Genomic DNA, 18,112 nt, shown 5'->3' on the forward strand with positions numbered 1-18,112 from the left:
TATAGAAGTGCCCCCACTGCTTGTCTGTAACTGTCATTTGTGGGTAGCAGATCTTCTTCTCCTTCCAATTTTAGGTAAGATGGATCCATTGGAGTTGATATGCCTTTGGCTTCTGACATTCCAAACTGGTTTAGAACTGTGGAGATTTTAGAATTTTGATTAAGAAGAAAACTTCCATCTTCCTCTCTCTGGATTTGGATTCCCAAATAGTATGTCACATCTCCAAGGTCCTTGGTCTCGAAATGCTTGTTCAGAATTTGACCTAGTTTTGAAATTTCTCTCTCTTCTTGATGCGCTATTATTACATCATCCACATATAGAATAACATACATCCAATCTTGTGATACACCTTTTGTATACAAACATGGATCCGCTTGAGACCTTTTAAATCCTTCGTCGATTAACACTTTGTTCATCTTAGTGTTCCATGCTCTTGCTGATTGCTTAAGGCCGTAGAGAGATTTTTGCATTCTGCAAACAAGGTTCTCTTTACCCCTTTTAACATAGCCTTCTGGTTGAGTCATGTACAGCTCTTCTTCAATGTCTCCATGTAGAAAGGCTGTTTTGATGTCAAAATGTCTTACTTTCATCTGCTGAACAGCAGCTATGGATAATAAAGTTCTGAATGTAGTTTGCTTGGCAACTGGAGCAAAAGTAGCATCATAATCTTCACCATATTTTTGTGAATATCCTTTTGCGACCAATCTTGCTTTAAAACGGTGAACATTACCTTCGGAGTCATATTTGTTCTTAAAGACCCACTTACATCCAATTGCTTTCTTGCCTTGAGGTAGCTCTGTGAGCTCCCATGTTTTGAGCTTATGAAGGGATTCCATTTCTTCATCAGCAGCTTTTATCCATTTTTGCTTCTTATGAATAGGCAGTTTTTGCATTTCCTGCCATGACTGTGGCTCTTCTTCTGGAATTGATCTGACCATATAAGAAAGGCGTTTAGCTGGAATTCCTTTATTTGATCTTTCTGATCTTCTGATCTCCTGAGGTTGGCTTGGTTCTTCTGTTTCTTTTTCAGTACTTTCAGAGCATATCCAGACTTCAGTATTTTCTTTGAGATTCTCTTCAATGTCTGGAATCACTGACTGAAATTCTTGTTCCTTAGGTTGAATTATTTGCGTAACCTCATGAAATTTGAGCGATACTGAGTTTTCATCAATCACTACATCTCTGCTGATTGTTACTGTGTTGGTCTGTGGGTGCAGGATTCTGTATCCTTTCTGAGTTTCACTGTACCCCACAAGAACTCCTTCCTTTGCATGAGATTCCCACTTAGAACGTTTTTCTTTGGGAACATGCACAAAAGTTTTGCTTCCGAATATCCTGAGATGCTTCAGGTTGGGCTTCTCACAGTTCCATAGCTCATATGGAGTTTTACTTGTAGCTTTACTTGGCAGTCGATTTTGAAGATAGGTAGCAGTCATGATGGCTTCTCCCCAATATGTTGTAGGTAGGTTTCCATCAAATAGCATACTTCTTCCACTTTCACAAAGAGTTCGGTTCTTTCTCTCTGCTGTGCCATTCTGCTCTGGGTTGTATGGAACGGTTGTCTGGAACACGATTCCATTCTTTTTCAGGATGGTTTGCACTTTACCACTTGTATATTCAGTTCCATTATCTGCTCGCAGTACCTTTGGTATTCTTCCAAATTTGTTAAGAACTGCAGCAAGATATTCTTCAAGTTTCTGTGGAACTTCATCTTTACTTTGAAGTAGGTAAGTAACAGTATATCTGGAATAATCATCAATGAATGTGAGAAAATATCTCTTCTTGCTGGGAGTAAGAACACTCATTGGACCACACACATCTGTATGTATCAAATCCAGTATCTGTGCAGATTTAGTAGTGCTTACTTTAGGAAACGATTTTCTGGACATTTTCCCTTTTAGGCAACTTGTGCACTTCATTGTTTGATTACACTGGTTGATTGCAATACCATTTGCAAGTTGAGCTAGTTTCTTTACTGCTTCTGGATCTCTGTGGCCTAGGCGTCTGTGCCACACATGAATACAGTCCTTATGAAAATCTTGTCTAGCACTGTAAACAGTTTCATTGCATTTCAGCTGATAAAGTTCATCTTTGATTTTTCCTTCGGCAAGGGTATGACCCTTCTTTGAAATGATGCATCTGTCATCCTTAAATGTAACTATATTTCCCTGTTGTGCAAGCTTCTTTACAGATAAAAGGTTACTTTCAAGTTTGGGAACATACAGCACGTCTTTAACTGGGATTTTTCTGACTTGTGCTGAGGATTGAACTTGACAATGGAGATAACCATCTCCTATTCCTTCTGATGTCATATAGTGACCATTAGCTAAAATTACCTTTTCAGACTTGCTTTCATCTAGATTAATGAAGAAATCTTTATCACGTGTCATGTGAGCAGTCGCTCCAGAGTCAATACACCAAACATGGTTTGCATATGGGCTTGTGCTGACCCCAAATGCAGTCGCAATACATGCATCTTCCTTCTTTACAGCTGTTTTAACCTTTTGATGACTGTCCTGCTTTTTAAACTGATTCATTCTTGCTTTCCACACTCTGCAGTCTGCTTTAAGGTGACCAGGCTTTTTACAGACAAAACATTCACGAGTTTCCTTTAAATGACTCTGAGCTTTAGAAAAGTACTGTGTCTTTAATGCTGCTTCTGCTTTGCATATATTATTGCTAATAGTCTCTGACTTTCTCTTGTATTCATCTGCAAGTTTCCCTTTCACATATTCTAGTGTGAGTTCATCATCTGGTCTGGCATCTAATGCAGTCACAAGCGTGTCATAACTTTCTGGAAGACCACTTAATAGTAATGCAGCAACATGAAAATCTTTAATTTCTTCACCAATACCCCTTAGGCGCTCCACAATCTCTAGGGTGTTTCTGATATAGTCCTGCATATGCTGGCCATCACTTAATTTAGACTGATACAGCTTTCTCATAAGATATAGCTTATTGCTGAGATTTGACCTTTCATGCACTTTCTGTAATTCTTCCCACATTTTCTTTGCAGTATCACATTTGCATACATGTACAATCTGGTTATCATCTATGCTGAGGGAAATAGTGCTTTGTGCTTTCTGATCAGTCTCTAGCCAATCACCCGGTACTGGGTCAGGCACAGGCTGTTCAATACATTTCCATGTACCCTCTCTTATAAGTAACATCTTTACCTTGAATTTCCAGGAGCTGTAATTGTGATTTGTGAGGCTTGGCACTGTGTACTTCACTGCATTCCTTTCTGTAGACATTCTTGTCTCTTGTACCTTTTTTTTTTTTTTGTTTGTTACTGGCCCTTTAAGCTGCGCTGTCCGGTGCTCTGTACACTGCGGTACCTTTGCGTTCCGGTGTCCTTGTATTCCGGGGGTTCCTCTGTGCTGTCTGCGCTTGGCTCGCTGCTTATTCCGGTGACTGGGCTTTTTACCATTTACTTTCCGGTGGCTGGGCCCATAACCTGTTAGCCGGAGTATTACCACAGCAGCGCGTGTTACTTCATATAAGCAGCAGAATCCAACGTAAGGCAAACTGTGTTTAATATATGCAGCTTGAACTGGAACAAAATAAGAAAGCTTTGACAGTAACTACCGATATAATCTAGTCCATGTAACACATGTCTCTCTGTGAAGGAAACAGCAGCAGAATGATGCAATCAGTGAGAGTCCTCTGACCTTTTTGTACAAACTTTAACAATCACAGCATAGCTGACAAATGAACACTCATAGACATTCAATGCAGACTACAACAGGAATGGAGTTGTTGCATTTAAACTTATTCCAACAGACAGAAAGGAATCAATGGCCAGAGAAATTGCCTGACTTGGTGGATCTGTATAATCATGTCCCGGTGAGCTCCACCAACTGCACCCCAGCTTACCTTATGCGTGCAAGACCCGGCCAATTACCAATCGATCTAGAAATGGGAATTCTGAAACCAGACGCAGGAGTTCAAGACTCCAATTGGGATATCATACGGCAAAAGCAGTATCGCCAAGTGCAAGAGAGTGTGGAAAGAAGCCTTCAGCAAACTAGAGAAAGACAAGAGCGAACTTTCAACCAGAATGCTCTAGTGACCCCATTAAGACCGGGTGACCAAGTGCTCAAGAGAAATCGTCGAACCAATAAACTGGACAATCAGTGGGAAGCCGTACCCTACACAGTTTTACCAACAAGAGTGGATAATCCTAAAATGTGTCTCATTAGCAAAAACGGAGGCTTAACATCTGTACTAGTGTCAAGAGACAATCTTAAATTATGCCCGGAAGCATTGAAAGAGCCAGATGTTGTCCAGCCAGAACCAGAAGTTATTCAACCCATACAGGTTCAACCAGTAAAGGAAAAAGAAGAGGAAGTGTATCACACCTGTATAGGAGACTTTCCCAAAACCCTACTAACATACCATGGTGCAGTACTGGTTCCCATGGTGGCCTTTTACCCAACACCGAACCCAATACCAGAAGTCCCAAGACAGGAAGAGGCTGACCCCGTACTACAGGAGGTTCCAGGCCAGGAAGAACAGATTCCTGGTCAGAGTAATCCCATTCACGGTGGACTTGCCAACTCCATAGTCGTGGAATTATCTTTAGCAGAGCGGGCAGATTCTACATCCGCAGTAGACAGTAGTACACCACATGAAGAGACACCGCTATTACGTAGATCACAGCGTAGTACCCAGGGTCAATTACCGGCCAGGTATGCAGATTACCAACTATAAAGCTCATAATGTGAATTGTATATATGTTATGCCGTATATAGTTAAACAGAAAATGTAGTATAGTCATTGTTATCAGTCTGCAACGTTTAAGCCCAGTGCCTACAGAGACTTGTCTGTATGAACTTCTTGCATATTCTTGAACTTTTTATCAGCCCGGAGGCACTAAATCAAAGCTCCGGAAAGACTGCTTTTTGAATTTTGCTTTTTGCTCTTTTTGAACTTTCTTTAGACTTTATATTGATAACTCCGTTGGAAAAATGGAACTAAATTCCTGGACACTAAGTACAGTGCCTTTCCTAGTACCTTCAAGGATAGAACTGTATTAATGGACGCTATTTGAAGTGACTTTTTACAGAACTCTATTTTTGTTTCCTTGAGTGGTTTTTGTAACTTTTCATTTTTAAGACTCTGTACATATTAATTGTTATTTCAAAATGTTATCGTCCCACAGTCCCGGAGTACTGTTCTTAACTAAGGGGGAATGTGGCACCCCTAGGGGTATTTGCCACAAAAATAGTTACTGACACTAAATGCGAATACTAAAATAGCAAGACTGCACTACCACCAGAAGGGGGAGCTCCAGAGACTCCCCTTGATCCATTCTGGTCTGAGAGAAGAAATGGCAGTTGGGCTAAGGAGCTGATAGTGAGAGGTCATACAGCTGAATTTCTAACAGCCCTATGACGGTTTCCAGGCCCAAATCACCGGCCTGAGGAGAAGAGGGACAGAGAAAAGGGACATTGTGAGAACCGGGTAGCATTAATCACTACCCAGAACAGGCGCAAAGACGGATACCGGATCCGTGGCTGTATTCATTATATATAATACAGCAACCGGAAAAACGTGAGGTGATATCAGCTTCACTAGGGCCGGACGCAGCAACAGACACAGAGTTCAGCGGTACTCCCGGAGGGGGTAAGCCGATAAAAGGACTCGGGTTGCCCGTCGAACCAGGACCCGGAGGGGACAGATTGGGCCAGCAGCCAGTTCAAATACAGCAGCAGGGCCACACAGAAATTGCGCACAATAAGAGGCGAAGACCCCGGCAGGGTCAAAGTAACTCAGAGTTCCCATACAGACTCCGGTGACAGGACTGGTTGTAAATCCCTTTATGTTGAAGTAAACTGGTTAAACGTTTCAGTGCCTCAGTCTTTCATTTGGACAATAGCCATCTATCCAGGATCGGGATCGTCACCGCTGGGAGAACCTGCTGCTGATCAAGTAAGTGCCTGTCCCCTCACGATACCCCTTACACTGTGCATTGCCTGAGGCCACAGCACCGGGTCAAGCCACCTGTGACATCCCCCTCAAGAGACAGACCCCATTGGTCCGGTGCTGGGTATCCCGGTCTCCTGGGCGTCACACTAATTTTTACAATTTTGACCAGAGTCACTTCATGAGCTTATAACTCTGGGACACCAACAGATCCCACTGATTCTGAGATTGGTTTTTCGTGACATATTGTGCTTCATGATATTGGTAAAATTTCTTCGATATGACTTGCGTTTTTTTGTAAAAAATGTGGAAATTTGGTGAAAATGTCACAATTTTCAAACATTTAATTCTTAAGCCCTTAAATCAGAGAGTTTTGTCACACACACTAGTTAATAAATAACATTTGACACATGTCTACTTTACATCAGTATAATTTTTGAAACAGCATTTTTTTTTTATAAAGTTATAAGGGTTAAAAGTTGACCAGTGATTTCCAATTTTTCCAACAAATTTACAAAACGATTTCTTTTTAGGGACCACATCATATTTGAAGTAATTTTGATGGCTCTATATGACAGAAAATACCCACAAGTGACACCATTCTAAAAACTGCACCCCTCAAGGTGCTCAAAACCACATTCAAGAAGTTAATAATTATTAATGAACATTTAATTTTTTGCACAAAAAATGTTCTTTAGACACAAACTTTTTTATTATCACAAGGATAACAGGAAAATATGGACCCAAAAATGTGTTATGCAAATTTTTATTGAGTATGATGATACCTTATTTGTGGGGAAAATCTACTGTTTGGGCACACGGCAGGGCTTGGAAGGGAAGGAGGGCCATTTGACTTTTTCAGTGTAAACTTTGCTGGAATAATTAGCGGACGCCATGTTACATTCGGTAAGCGCCTGATGTACCTAAACAGTGGAAACCTCTCACATGTGACCATATTTTGGAAACCATAATCACTCACGGATTTGACCCAGGGGTATAGTGAGCATTTTGAACCTACAAGTACGACACAGAATTTGATAACATTAAGTCGTCATATTGAATAGATTATCATTAGTGTTGAGCGCAAATGCTCGTTACTCCAGTCTGCATCGGGTGCTTCGATATGCACCAAATATCGCAGGTGCCTGCCGTTCGTGTTTCGCGGCTGTTAGACACCCTAAAAAAAGTGGGGATCTGCGATACTAAGTGCGTACCCGAGCACCCGGTGCAAACTGGAGTAGCGAGCACTTGCGCCGATAACTAACCATCATATTGACATTTTTTTCAACTTTTCAAAACCCCCAGACCCTAACCCACCCCAACCCTAAATCACCCCAACCCTAACTCCAACCATAACCCTAACACACCCATAAACCTAACATATCCCTAATCCTAACACAACCCTAACCCTAACTCTAGGCCATACTGCAAAGAATGGAAACAATATATACATTTTATCATTTTTATCTAACTATGTGGGTGACAAAGGAGGGTTTAATTTACTTTTTTTTATTTTGATCACTGTTATAGGGTCTATCACAGTGATAAAATTGAACCAATAGGTAAAATGTTCGATTGTTGCCGGGTACCGGCTGGCAGATCTTGGCAGGCGCTCTGTGCATGTGTAAAACCCCAGGTAACAGTGATGTTGCCTTCCTTTTGGGGAGGGCGATATCATGCTTGGAGGCAAGGAGGATTCTCTTTACCAGGTAACGCATCCACATTCCACACATTCGGAATCCAGGCCAGAATGGGGAGCTCTGAACCCGGATTCAGAGGAGCTTCACCAGCTTTAAGTGTTCTGGTCTGGAGGAGGAGTTAGGCAGGTGGTCCATGGAGACCAAACAGTTCAGTCTAGAGCAGATAGCGGAGCCATGCAGTCAGAACTGAGCTGCAACTCCAGGAAAGGAAGTGAACCCAAGGGGTTGAAAGTGGTGGAGCTACTGAGAAAAGGAGCACAGTGGATAAGAAAAGGGGCTCAGAGGGGAACTGGGAACGGGCACCCTCAGAGCAGAAGCGCAAGAACCTGGCACCAGGATCCCGAGGCTGTGGTGTACTCCAGGACACATGGCAGAACCGGAGGACATAGAACTGTATGTGATTTGCCCGCACCACACCTGAAGGTGAAGCAGCACCTGAAGAGCCCGGGTCATGACAGAGACCCAATAAAATGGCTCAAGTTGCCCACCATACAAGTAACTGTCCCAGGACAGGAGAGAGAGGACTTTGCCAACAGCTACAGGCAGCAGGGACCTCGCATACTAGTGCGAGTAGGAAGGCTTACGGACCTCACCTGGGAGAGGGATTCACTACTGCCTCCAGGCTGGCCGGGCCATACCATCAACTGTCCCTGGTTCCCTGGACTGTGGATTGCTACTTTGTGTCCTCCACTTATTTGCTGGCACACACCATCCTTGCCCATACACCTTGGGAGCCCTGGGGACCCCACTTCACCTGTGGGAAGCGTCACATCTAGCTGCAACAACATCACCCCAGAGGACCCCTTTAAGCAGTGTCGGTCCCCTCTGACCAAGAACCACAGGTGGCATCACAAATAAACTTTATTCCAAAATACCCTTTAAAGACCTTTCCCCCTTTTAATTGGGCACCCAGGGCCACGGACTGGGTCGCAGCCATGTGACTTCCCCTTTAAGTGCGACCAGGCCCGCTCCGAGTACCCCACTGCCCAAGCGGGCGACTAAACTTTGGCGTCACAAACAGGATGGACCGACCCATTGAAATGAGTCCTGTGTGCCATGGACTGTTATGGACTGTGTGAAATAGTTTGATGGCCACCATTACTGCACCACGAGGCGGATAAAGGTGGAAGAGGATGTGTTGCCATGGGTGGATCTCAAGAACCCACTCGAAAGCTGGGTCCACCCCATACAGAGACTCTAACACCAACTAAACATGTTGTCACCAGGACGGATCCGCCCCCAGAGATGCCTAGAGGAAAAGTGGACCAGAGACTTCCCACGAAGAGAGAAGGACGCGGGAAAGTGTGACAACAGGATGGCTGCACACTACCCAGGAGAAGCAATGGCGGACAAGAGTGGAGAGCCGCCGGGACTTGCCGACACCAGAAGGGATGTCCCCGGTCTGCAGCAACAGGAAACCCTGGAAGCATATCTTGGATCTGAAGTTCCTCTGCGCGGAGATGGAGGAGCTGGCCCGATGACTCCTGCGGACCATAATGACAGCGGTAGGCACCTGGAAGGAGTCCCTGATCCGGAGGATGATAACCGCACAGCCTCAGACCACACCGCCAGCGTTCACAGCCCCAGCGGAGCCGGAGGGAGCGATGCTGCTGCAGGAGATAGCGAAAGACCTGGAGCCTGTGCCTTTGACCCCGACGGTCCAGAAAGTAAGGCACTGCTGAAAAAGATGGTGGCGCCAACGGAGAACCTGGAGCCCACACGTTTGACCTCAGCGGAGCCGGAAAGGGAGACTCTGCTGGAAGAGATGACAACGCCGCAGCACTGGGCCCTGCAACCAGTGATCCTGACCCAAGCGGAGGCGGAGAAGGACCCCGGCACAGGTGAGACAGGTACGCAAACTGCCCCGGTAGCTGACGACACCCTCATGGGACACCCAGAACCCCCGCCAACCTTAACACCAGGCCAGGTAGTCACAATTACCGTAACCTGGGATCGCATGACAGACTTGAGAAATGATTTGGCTGACCCAATGGTACCTGAGCCATCACCCCTAAAGGCATGTAGGCCAAAAGAAACCCTACGCTGGAAACATCCTGAAACTTACCTGATGGGGTTCCCAGTAGAGGCTCAGGAAGCAGCTAATAGTGTGAGGAGAATGGAAAATGAAGAATATTGTAGACGACAGGTATATGGGAACCTGTCACCCCCCCAGGCGTTTGTAACTAAAAGAGCCATCTTGTGCAGCACTAATGATGTGTGTTTTAACTATAGGCAGATAAACCGCATTACACATAAGGATGCATACTCGTTGCCCAGAATAGAAGAGGCATTAGCTGCTTTAAAGTCTGCTAACTACTTTTCCACCTTGGATCTCACCAGTGGGTACTGGCAGGCTCATGTGGCAGAGGCGGATAAGGAGAAGACAGGCCTTCACAACACCAATGGGCCTCCATGCCGTTCGGATTGTGCAACGCCCCAAGAACGTTCCAGAGGATGATGGAGTGCTGTCTCAGGCACAAGAACTTCAAAACCGTCTTTATGCACCTGGACGATGTCATCATATTCTCTAAGACTTATGAGGACCACCTGAAGCACCTGGCCGAAGTGTTTGAAGCCCTGTCCAACTTTGGCTTAAAGGTAAAACCATCTAAATGTCACCTGTTGAAACCCAAAGTGCAGTACCTGGGCCATGTGGTAAGCTCTGAAGGAGTGGCACCAGACCCTGACAAGGTCACCGTGATCAGGGACTGGCTGAAGCCAAACATCCATGAAGTCCGACAGTTCCTCGGGTTGGTAGGCTACTACAGAAGATTTATTAAACACTTCACCAAGATAGCTGCACCAATGCAAGACATGTTAGTGGGCCGATCTAAGAAAACCAAGGGTAAAAATACCCCATTTGACTGGAACGACAGATTGGAGGGATCCTTCACTCGGTTGAAGTTGGCTCTCACGGGAGATGAGGTACTAGCCTACCCAGAATATGACCAACCATTTGTGCTGTACACGGATGCAAGCAACGTGGGATTGGGAGCAGTACTGTCCCAGGTACAGAGAGGCAAGGAAAGGGTAACTGCGTACGCAGCAGGAAGCTTCATCCCACTGAGAGGAACCCCAAAAATTACAGTTCCTTTAAGCTGGAATTCCTCGCCATCATCTGGGCGGTAACAGAGAGGTTCAAGCACTACCTGGCCTCTGCAAGATTCACAGTTTACACGGACAACAATCCGCTGACTCACCTGGAGACTAGATGCCTTGGAGCAGTGATGGATGGTCCGGTTGTCCAACTATGAATTCACCATCAAGTACCCTGCAGGGCACAAGAATGCCAATGCTGATGCGCTGTCCAGGATGCCCAACTTACCAGAAGTGGGAGAAGATCCAGAGGTACTTGAAGAGATAGAGTTACCAGCTTTCCATCGCCCCGGAGCGACTCAGTATTCTCATTATTTGAGGAACAGGCGCAATAACAAGCAAGAAGCCACGCAGAACCCATTGCCCCACCATGGATGGGCAGAGACACAGGACAGTGCCCCCCTGGTACTTCTGGTCAAAGAGCTGCTGACGCAAGCAGATTCACATCCTGGTCCAGATGATCTACAAGAGACTCAACAGCTATGGAAGGAGAAAGGCAAACTATTTATCTATGTCGGTAAGTTGTGCCGGAGAAATGTCGACCCACGCACCCACGAGTTGGTCTGGCAGATAGTGGTGCCAAGACAAGATGCGGCAATAGTTCTGGAAGCATACCACGATGGATCAGGACACTTCAGATGGAAGAAGATAGAGATCCTGTTACATGGAAGGTTCTACTGGATTGGCTTGAGAAAAGCCATTTAAATGTGGTGCCGAGTGTGTGGCCCATGCAACCTACGCAGAAAGGACCGTGACAGCCAGAGGGCTCCCCTACAGCCCATAGCCACCAAACAGCCACTTGAACTGGTGGCCTAAGACCACGTGAAGCTAACACCAAGCCAGTCAGGCTATGTCTATGCTCGGACCATTGTGGACCATTACTCCAGATTTCTGGTAGTAGTACCTGTCAAGGACCAGACAGCGAAGACAGCAGCCAATGCCTTCCAGCAACACTTTTGCCGACCACATGGATACCCGGAGAAGGTGCTTACTGACCAAGGCCCAGCCTTTGAAGCGGAAGTGTTTCAAGAGTTCTGCAACCTGTACAGATGCAAGAAAATCAGAACAACCCCGTATCACCCACAAACCAACGGTATGAGTGAAAAGATGAATCAAATAGTAATTGACTTACTGAAGACCCTGCCTTTGCACGAAAGAAATTTATGGCCAGAGAAGTTTCCAGACTTGGTAGATTTGTACAATTACATCCCAGTGAATTCCACCAACTGCACTCCAGCCTACCTGATGAGAGGAAGATCTAGCAAATTACCTGTTGATCTTGACATGGGAGTCCTCACACCAGAAACTACCTCGCCAGGTGCAGATTGGGATAATGGGCGACAACAGAAGCACCGCAAAGTACAAGAGTGAGTAGAAAGAAGCTTGTCCCAGGCAAGACAAAAACAAGAGAGAGACTATAACCAACATGCCCCTGCAATTCCCTTGTCACAAGGTGAACAAGTGCTAAAGCGTAAGAGAAGGATTCATAAACTTGACGACCAGTGGGAAGCAGAACCATAAGCCATTTTACCATCAAACTTCGACAATACAAAAGTATGCCTTATAAGTATAGATGGAGGAGAAACTTCAACTGCGGTATCCAGAGATCACCTTAAAGTATGCCCTGGCAAACTGAGAGAAAAAGAAAAGAACCCAGGAACTTCTCAACCAATGGAGGAAGAAGAAAAGAAAATTCACACCGTTCTTGGAGATTTTCCCCAGTCTTGGACTCAAATACATCAGGCCATAGTGATACCGGTCTTGACTTTTCCCCAGTTGTAAATACCAGGAGAAGTGATTCAGAACCATCCTGAACCAGAAGAGACTTTACACCAGCAGGTTCAAGCAGCAAACATCACCCCAGCAGTGGAACCAGAGAATCCACCCTCTGCTATTGGTGAATCTGTCAGACCCATGGTGAATCTAAGAAGTCACGGGCAATTACCCAGTTTACCTACACAATGCAGGCCTACAAGTAGTACAAACACTAGTGGGTACACAACAGCAACAGCAAACATGTTAGACCAGGAACTATGTAGGTGTACTCATAGCACCAAGGGTCAAATCCAAGCCCGTTACAGGGATTAAAAGGGTATGTGCACACGATGCGGATTTGCTGTGGATCCGCAGCGGATTTTACCGTGCAGAAATGCTGAAGATCTGCACTGTGATGTACAGTACAATGTTAGTAAATGGCAAAAAAAAAATAGCTGTGCACATGGTGCGGAAAAATCAGTGCGGAATTGCTGCGGATTTCAAAGAAGTGCATGTCACTTCTTTTGTGCGGATCTGCAGCGTTTCTGCACCCCTCCATGTTAAAAATCCGCAGTGGCAAAATCCGCAGAAAATCCACACAAAATCCGCAGCAATTCTGCACAAAAACCGCACAAAATCTGCATAAAAACCGTGGCAAATCCGCGTCTGCGGATTCTGCCAGGAGCTGCGGATTTTGTGCAGAAAATTCTGCATTTCTTTTCTTACGTGTGCACATAGCCAAAATGTCAATAATTGGTGTTACCTGTTTGAAATGTGTACATATGTTTTCTTTCCAGTTTAAAATGGACAATGGGGTAACGGACAGTGAATTGCCCAAAAACTATCTTTGTAAATAGTTTGGCACCCTCAAGGTGCACCCCGGTTCTACCCACTTTGCCAGCTTGGGTAGGGCCTTGTTCCCACAGACCTGAAGCAGAACACCATCTAGCTCGGATGAACCCCGGGTCTGGATACACCTTGTAGCCCACCTAAGACCTACGTTGGGGGTTTATGACGGGTCCCTCGCTTCTGTACAGTTATATTTATAAACAAAGACACCCTAGTATTAAACCAGATGTACATTTTTAAAATGTTTATTGCAACATTAAGGGGATGAAAAGTTATTAACCTGTTCAAATGTTTTACAAAAAATGTGTTATGTATCCTGTTGTTTATGTTTCCTTTTCCCAGTCCAGGAGTACTGGATTTAACGGGGGAAATTTGGCACCCCAGGAGTTCGGGTACCACAGTAGTGCTGCCTTCCTCTCGGAGAGGGTAGTGCTATGCCTAGAAACAAGAGGGATCTCTTTGGCAGGTAATCACACACACAACACCTTCTGAATCCAGGCCAGGAGGGGGAGCTCAAAACCCTGTTTAAAGATCCTGGTTTGGAGGAGCAGCTAGTTTAGTCTGGATCAGAGAGTCTGGAGAGCAGACAGGAAAGGAGCAGAGGAAAGATTTCAGGGCTCAAGGAGGCTACAAGTGGGCCTCTGAGGAGCCAAAGCACAGAAACCGGGTACCGGGAGCACGAGGCTGTGGGGAGCTGCAAGCCCCATAACAGAACCAGAGGGCACAGAACGACATGTATACTGCCCAAATTAAGCCTGTGGTACAGCAGCACCCCAGAGCCTGAAGTCACCATGCAGAGACCCCAGAAGGAACGACTCAAGCTGCCTACCATACAGGTACCTATCCCAGGACAGAAGAAAGAACCAGGACCTTGTTAGGACATTACAGACAGCAAGGGACTATAGCAAGCGCAAAGTGGAAGGCTCCCAACCTGACTTGCCAAGGGGATTCCACTTGTTTCCTGGATTCCTAATGTACCTGTTGCTGGTACCCTGGACTGTGGCCTGCCAAATACAGTAAACCAGGTAAAGACTTTACAAGTTGTGTCCTTTACTCATTGACCGGCAGACATCATCATCACCATACACTCTAAGACCCCTGGGGACCCCGCTTCACCTGTGGGAAGTGTCACCATCATTGCTGCAATAACATCCACCAGAGGACCCCTTTAAAGCAGCGTCGGTCCCCCTATTGACCGAACACCACAGGTGGCATCACGACAGACTTATTCACAATTCCCTTTAAAGACTGTTCCCCTTTTACAGTGAGTCCAAGGACCATGGACCAGGTCGCAACCACCGTGACATCCCCTTTAATAGCTGACCGGACCCGGTACCGAGTACCCTGCCCTTGTGGGCGACTCATTACCAATGTAAATTAGTGTCATATTCAACACATAAGAAAGCATTAAACTTGTCTCTTTCTTCGGGAAGCTCAAATTGTGAAAGTGTGAAAGGGCATTAGTCTCTAAAAAAAAAAGTGTCCGTTTAGTAGCTTGCAGGAGACATATTTCTAAACTGTATTAGTGTAATGCTGCACAAGAAAATATAAGTAATGATGAGTAGGGTTGAGCGACTTTTAGTTTTTTAGGGTCGAGTCGGGTGTCGCGAAACCCGACTATCTCAAAAGTCGAGTCGAGTGAAATCGGCCAATTATCGCGAAAAGTTGGGGATCGACCGAAACACGAAACCCAATGCAAGTCAATGGGGGAGCATAGTTGGCAGTGAGTGGAGGCCAGGAAAACACCTACAGTGCCCATTTTAATGGCAAAAACATCCATTCTTGTTACTGAAGCTTGTCAATCTTAATTTACCTTATAATAATAGTAAGGCATTGGAAATTGGGGGTCATTTGGCTAAAGTTGTGGGGGGTAGGGCTGGTTCAAGTATTTAGTGGGCCCAGGAAATCTGGACCACGTCACGGCAGTGGAGCAGGGAGAGGTAAGTATTTCAACTTTGCAAGTGCTGTGAACCTGAGCAAGCAGGGGGGGCCCACTCGTTGACATTGGCACTGGCACAGGGCCCCTCAAAGTACAGCGGTGTGTTTGCACGGCGGGGGCGCCTCCCACCGGCAGTGACACTTTTGTGTACTATGAGGGGCCCTGTGCCAGTGATGTCGCCAACGAGTATTCCCCCCCACCTGATGAAGGAACCTGCACTTTCATCTGCACCTTCCTCTTTGTCCCCGTGTAAGGTGGTATGGTATGCGGGAAGGGGAACCTGACTTTCAGCAGGGTCATATTCTGGCTGTGTAGCATGCATGGGGAATGTAGCGTTCTGGGTCAATGTACCAGCAGACTCATCTATCACTGGCTGGGCAATGGGCAGGATGAGGAGGAAACACAGATATAGGCCCAAATAATAAAGTGGGCTAAATGCAGTTCAAAATTGGTAACAGGACTAACCAGGGGGCATTGCTTTGTTCAGTGGAGTACAACTGTAATGAGACACAGTGAGTAGGCCCAGATCAGTAAGTAGGCTAAATGCAGTTCCAAATTGGTAACAGAAGTAAACAGGCGGCACTGGTTTGTTCAGTGTAGGAGAACATCAAGGAGCGGCAGACACCGTTAGTAGGGCCAACAAAACAAGTAGGCCAAATGCAGTGTTATATTAAAAACAATTTAACGAGAGCCTGAAGATAGAAGCTAGGGATAGGCAACCTGGAGAACACCTTGGAGCGGAAGACACCGTTTGTAGAACCCAGACCCAACTTGTAGGCCTAATGCAGTGTGGTTTCAACAACTACTTAACGAGAGCTTGAAGATAGAAGCTAGGGAGAGGCAACCTGGAGAACACCTTGGAGCGGCAGACACCGTCTCTACATCCCAGACCCAACTTGTAGGCCTAATGCAGTGTTGTTTCAACAACTACTTAACGAGAGCCTGAAAATGGAATTTCAGGACAGGAAACCAGGAGAACAGCACGGAGCGGCATACACCGTTAGTAGGTCCCAACCAAACTAGTAGCCCCACTGCAGTTGTTCAATTAAAAAACTATTTAACAAGAGCCTGAAGATTGAAGCTCAGGAAAGGCAACAAGGAGAACACCTTGGGGCGGCAGACACTGTTAGTAGGCCCCAACCAAACTAGTAGCCCCACTGCAGTTGTTCGATTAAAAAACTATTTAACAAAAGACTGAAGACTGAAGCTCAGGAAAGGCATCCAGGAGAATACCTTGGAGCGGCAGACACTGTTAGTAGGCCTCAACCAAACTAGTAGCCCCACTGCAGTTGTTCGATTAAAAAACTATTTAACAAGAGCCTGAAGATTGAAGCTCAGGAAACGCAACCAGGAGAACACCTTGGAGCCGCAGACACCGTCTCTACAACCAAGACCCAACTTGTAGGCCTAATGCAGTGTTGTTTCAACAACTACTTAACGAGAGCTTCAAGATAGAAGCTAGGGAGAGGCAACCTGGAGAACACCTTGGAGCGGCAGACACCGTCTCTACAACCAAGACCCAACTTGTAGGCCTAATGCAGTGTTGTTTCAACAACTACTTAACGAGAGATTCAAGATAGGAGCTAGGGAGGGGCAACCTGGAGAACACCTTGGAGCGGAAGACACCGTTTGTAGAACCCAGACCCAACTTGTACGCCTAATGCAGTGTTGTTTCAACAACTACTTAACGAGAGCTTCAACATAGAAGCTAGGGAGAGGCAACCTGGAGAACACCTTGGAGCGGCAGACACCGTCTCTACAAACAAGACCCAACTTGTAGGACTAATGCAGTGTTGTTTCAACAACTACTTAACGAGAGCTTCAAGATAGAAGCTAGGGAGAGGCAACCTGGAGAACACCTTGGAGCGGCAGACACCGTCTCTACAACCCAGACCCAACTTGTAGGCCTAATGCAGTGTTGTTTCAACAACTACTTAACGAGAGCCTGAAAATGGAATTTCAGGACAGGAAACCAAAACAGCACAGAGCGGCATCCACCGTTAGTAGGCCCCAACCAAACTAGTAGCCCCACTGCAGTTGTTTGATTAAAAAACTATTTAACAAGAGCCTGAAGATTGAAGCTCAGGAAAGGCAACCAGGAGAACACCTTGGAGCGGCAGACACCGTTAGTAGGCCCCAACCAAACTAGTAGCCCCACTGCAGTTGTTCGATTAAAAAACTATTTAACAAGAGCCTGAAGATTGAAGCTCAGGAAAGGCAACCAGGAGAACACCTTGGAGCGGCAGACACTCTTAGTAGGCCCCAACCAAACTAGTAGCCCCACTGCAGTTGTTCGATTAAAAAACTATTTAACAAGAGCCTGAAGATTGAAGCTCAGGAAAGGCAACCAGGAGAACACCTTGGAGCGGCAGACACTGTCTCTACAACCCAGACCCAACTTGTAGGCCTAATGCAGTGTTGTTTCAACAACTCCTTAACAAGAGCTTCAAGATAGAAGCGAGGGAGAGGCAACAGAGAGAACACCTTGGAGCGGAAGACTCAGTTTGTAGACCACAACAAAACTTGTGGCCCCAATGCAGTTTTATAATTCTGACAAGCTGAAAATCAGCCTTTTTTTTTTTTAAGAGGAGGACAGCTGTATTAAGTGGCACAGACAGACACTGCTAGTAGGCCTTACACCACAAAGTAGGCTCACTGCAGGTTGAAAAAAATTTACATGGGTACACGGTTGGCATTGTTGTGCTCAGCGGAGGACAAATGGAAGGAGGGACCGCAGACAGACTTAGTAGGCCTAAAATCTTAAAAAATAGGCTCAAAGCAGTTTGAATTATCTTGCAGGGGTACACAGGCAGCATTGGTGTGGTCAGCGGAGGACGATTGGAAG

Source organism: Ranitomeya imitator, chromosome 6 (assembly GCF_032444005.1).
Source record: "Ranitomeya imitator isolate aRanImi1 chromosome 6, aRanImi1.pri, whole genome shotgun sequence".
Classification (NCBI taxonomy): domain Eukaryota; kingdom Metazoa; phylum Chordata; class Amphibia; order Anura; family Dendrobatidae; genus Ranitomeya; species Ranitomeya imitator.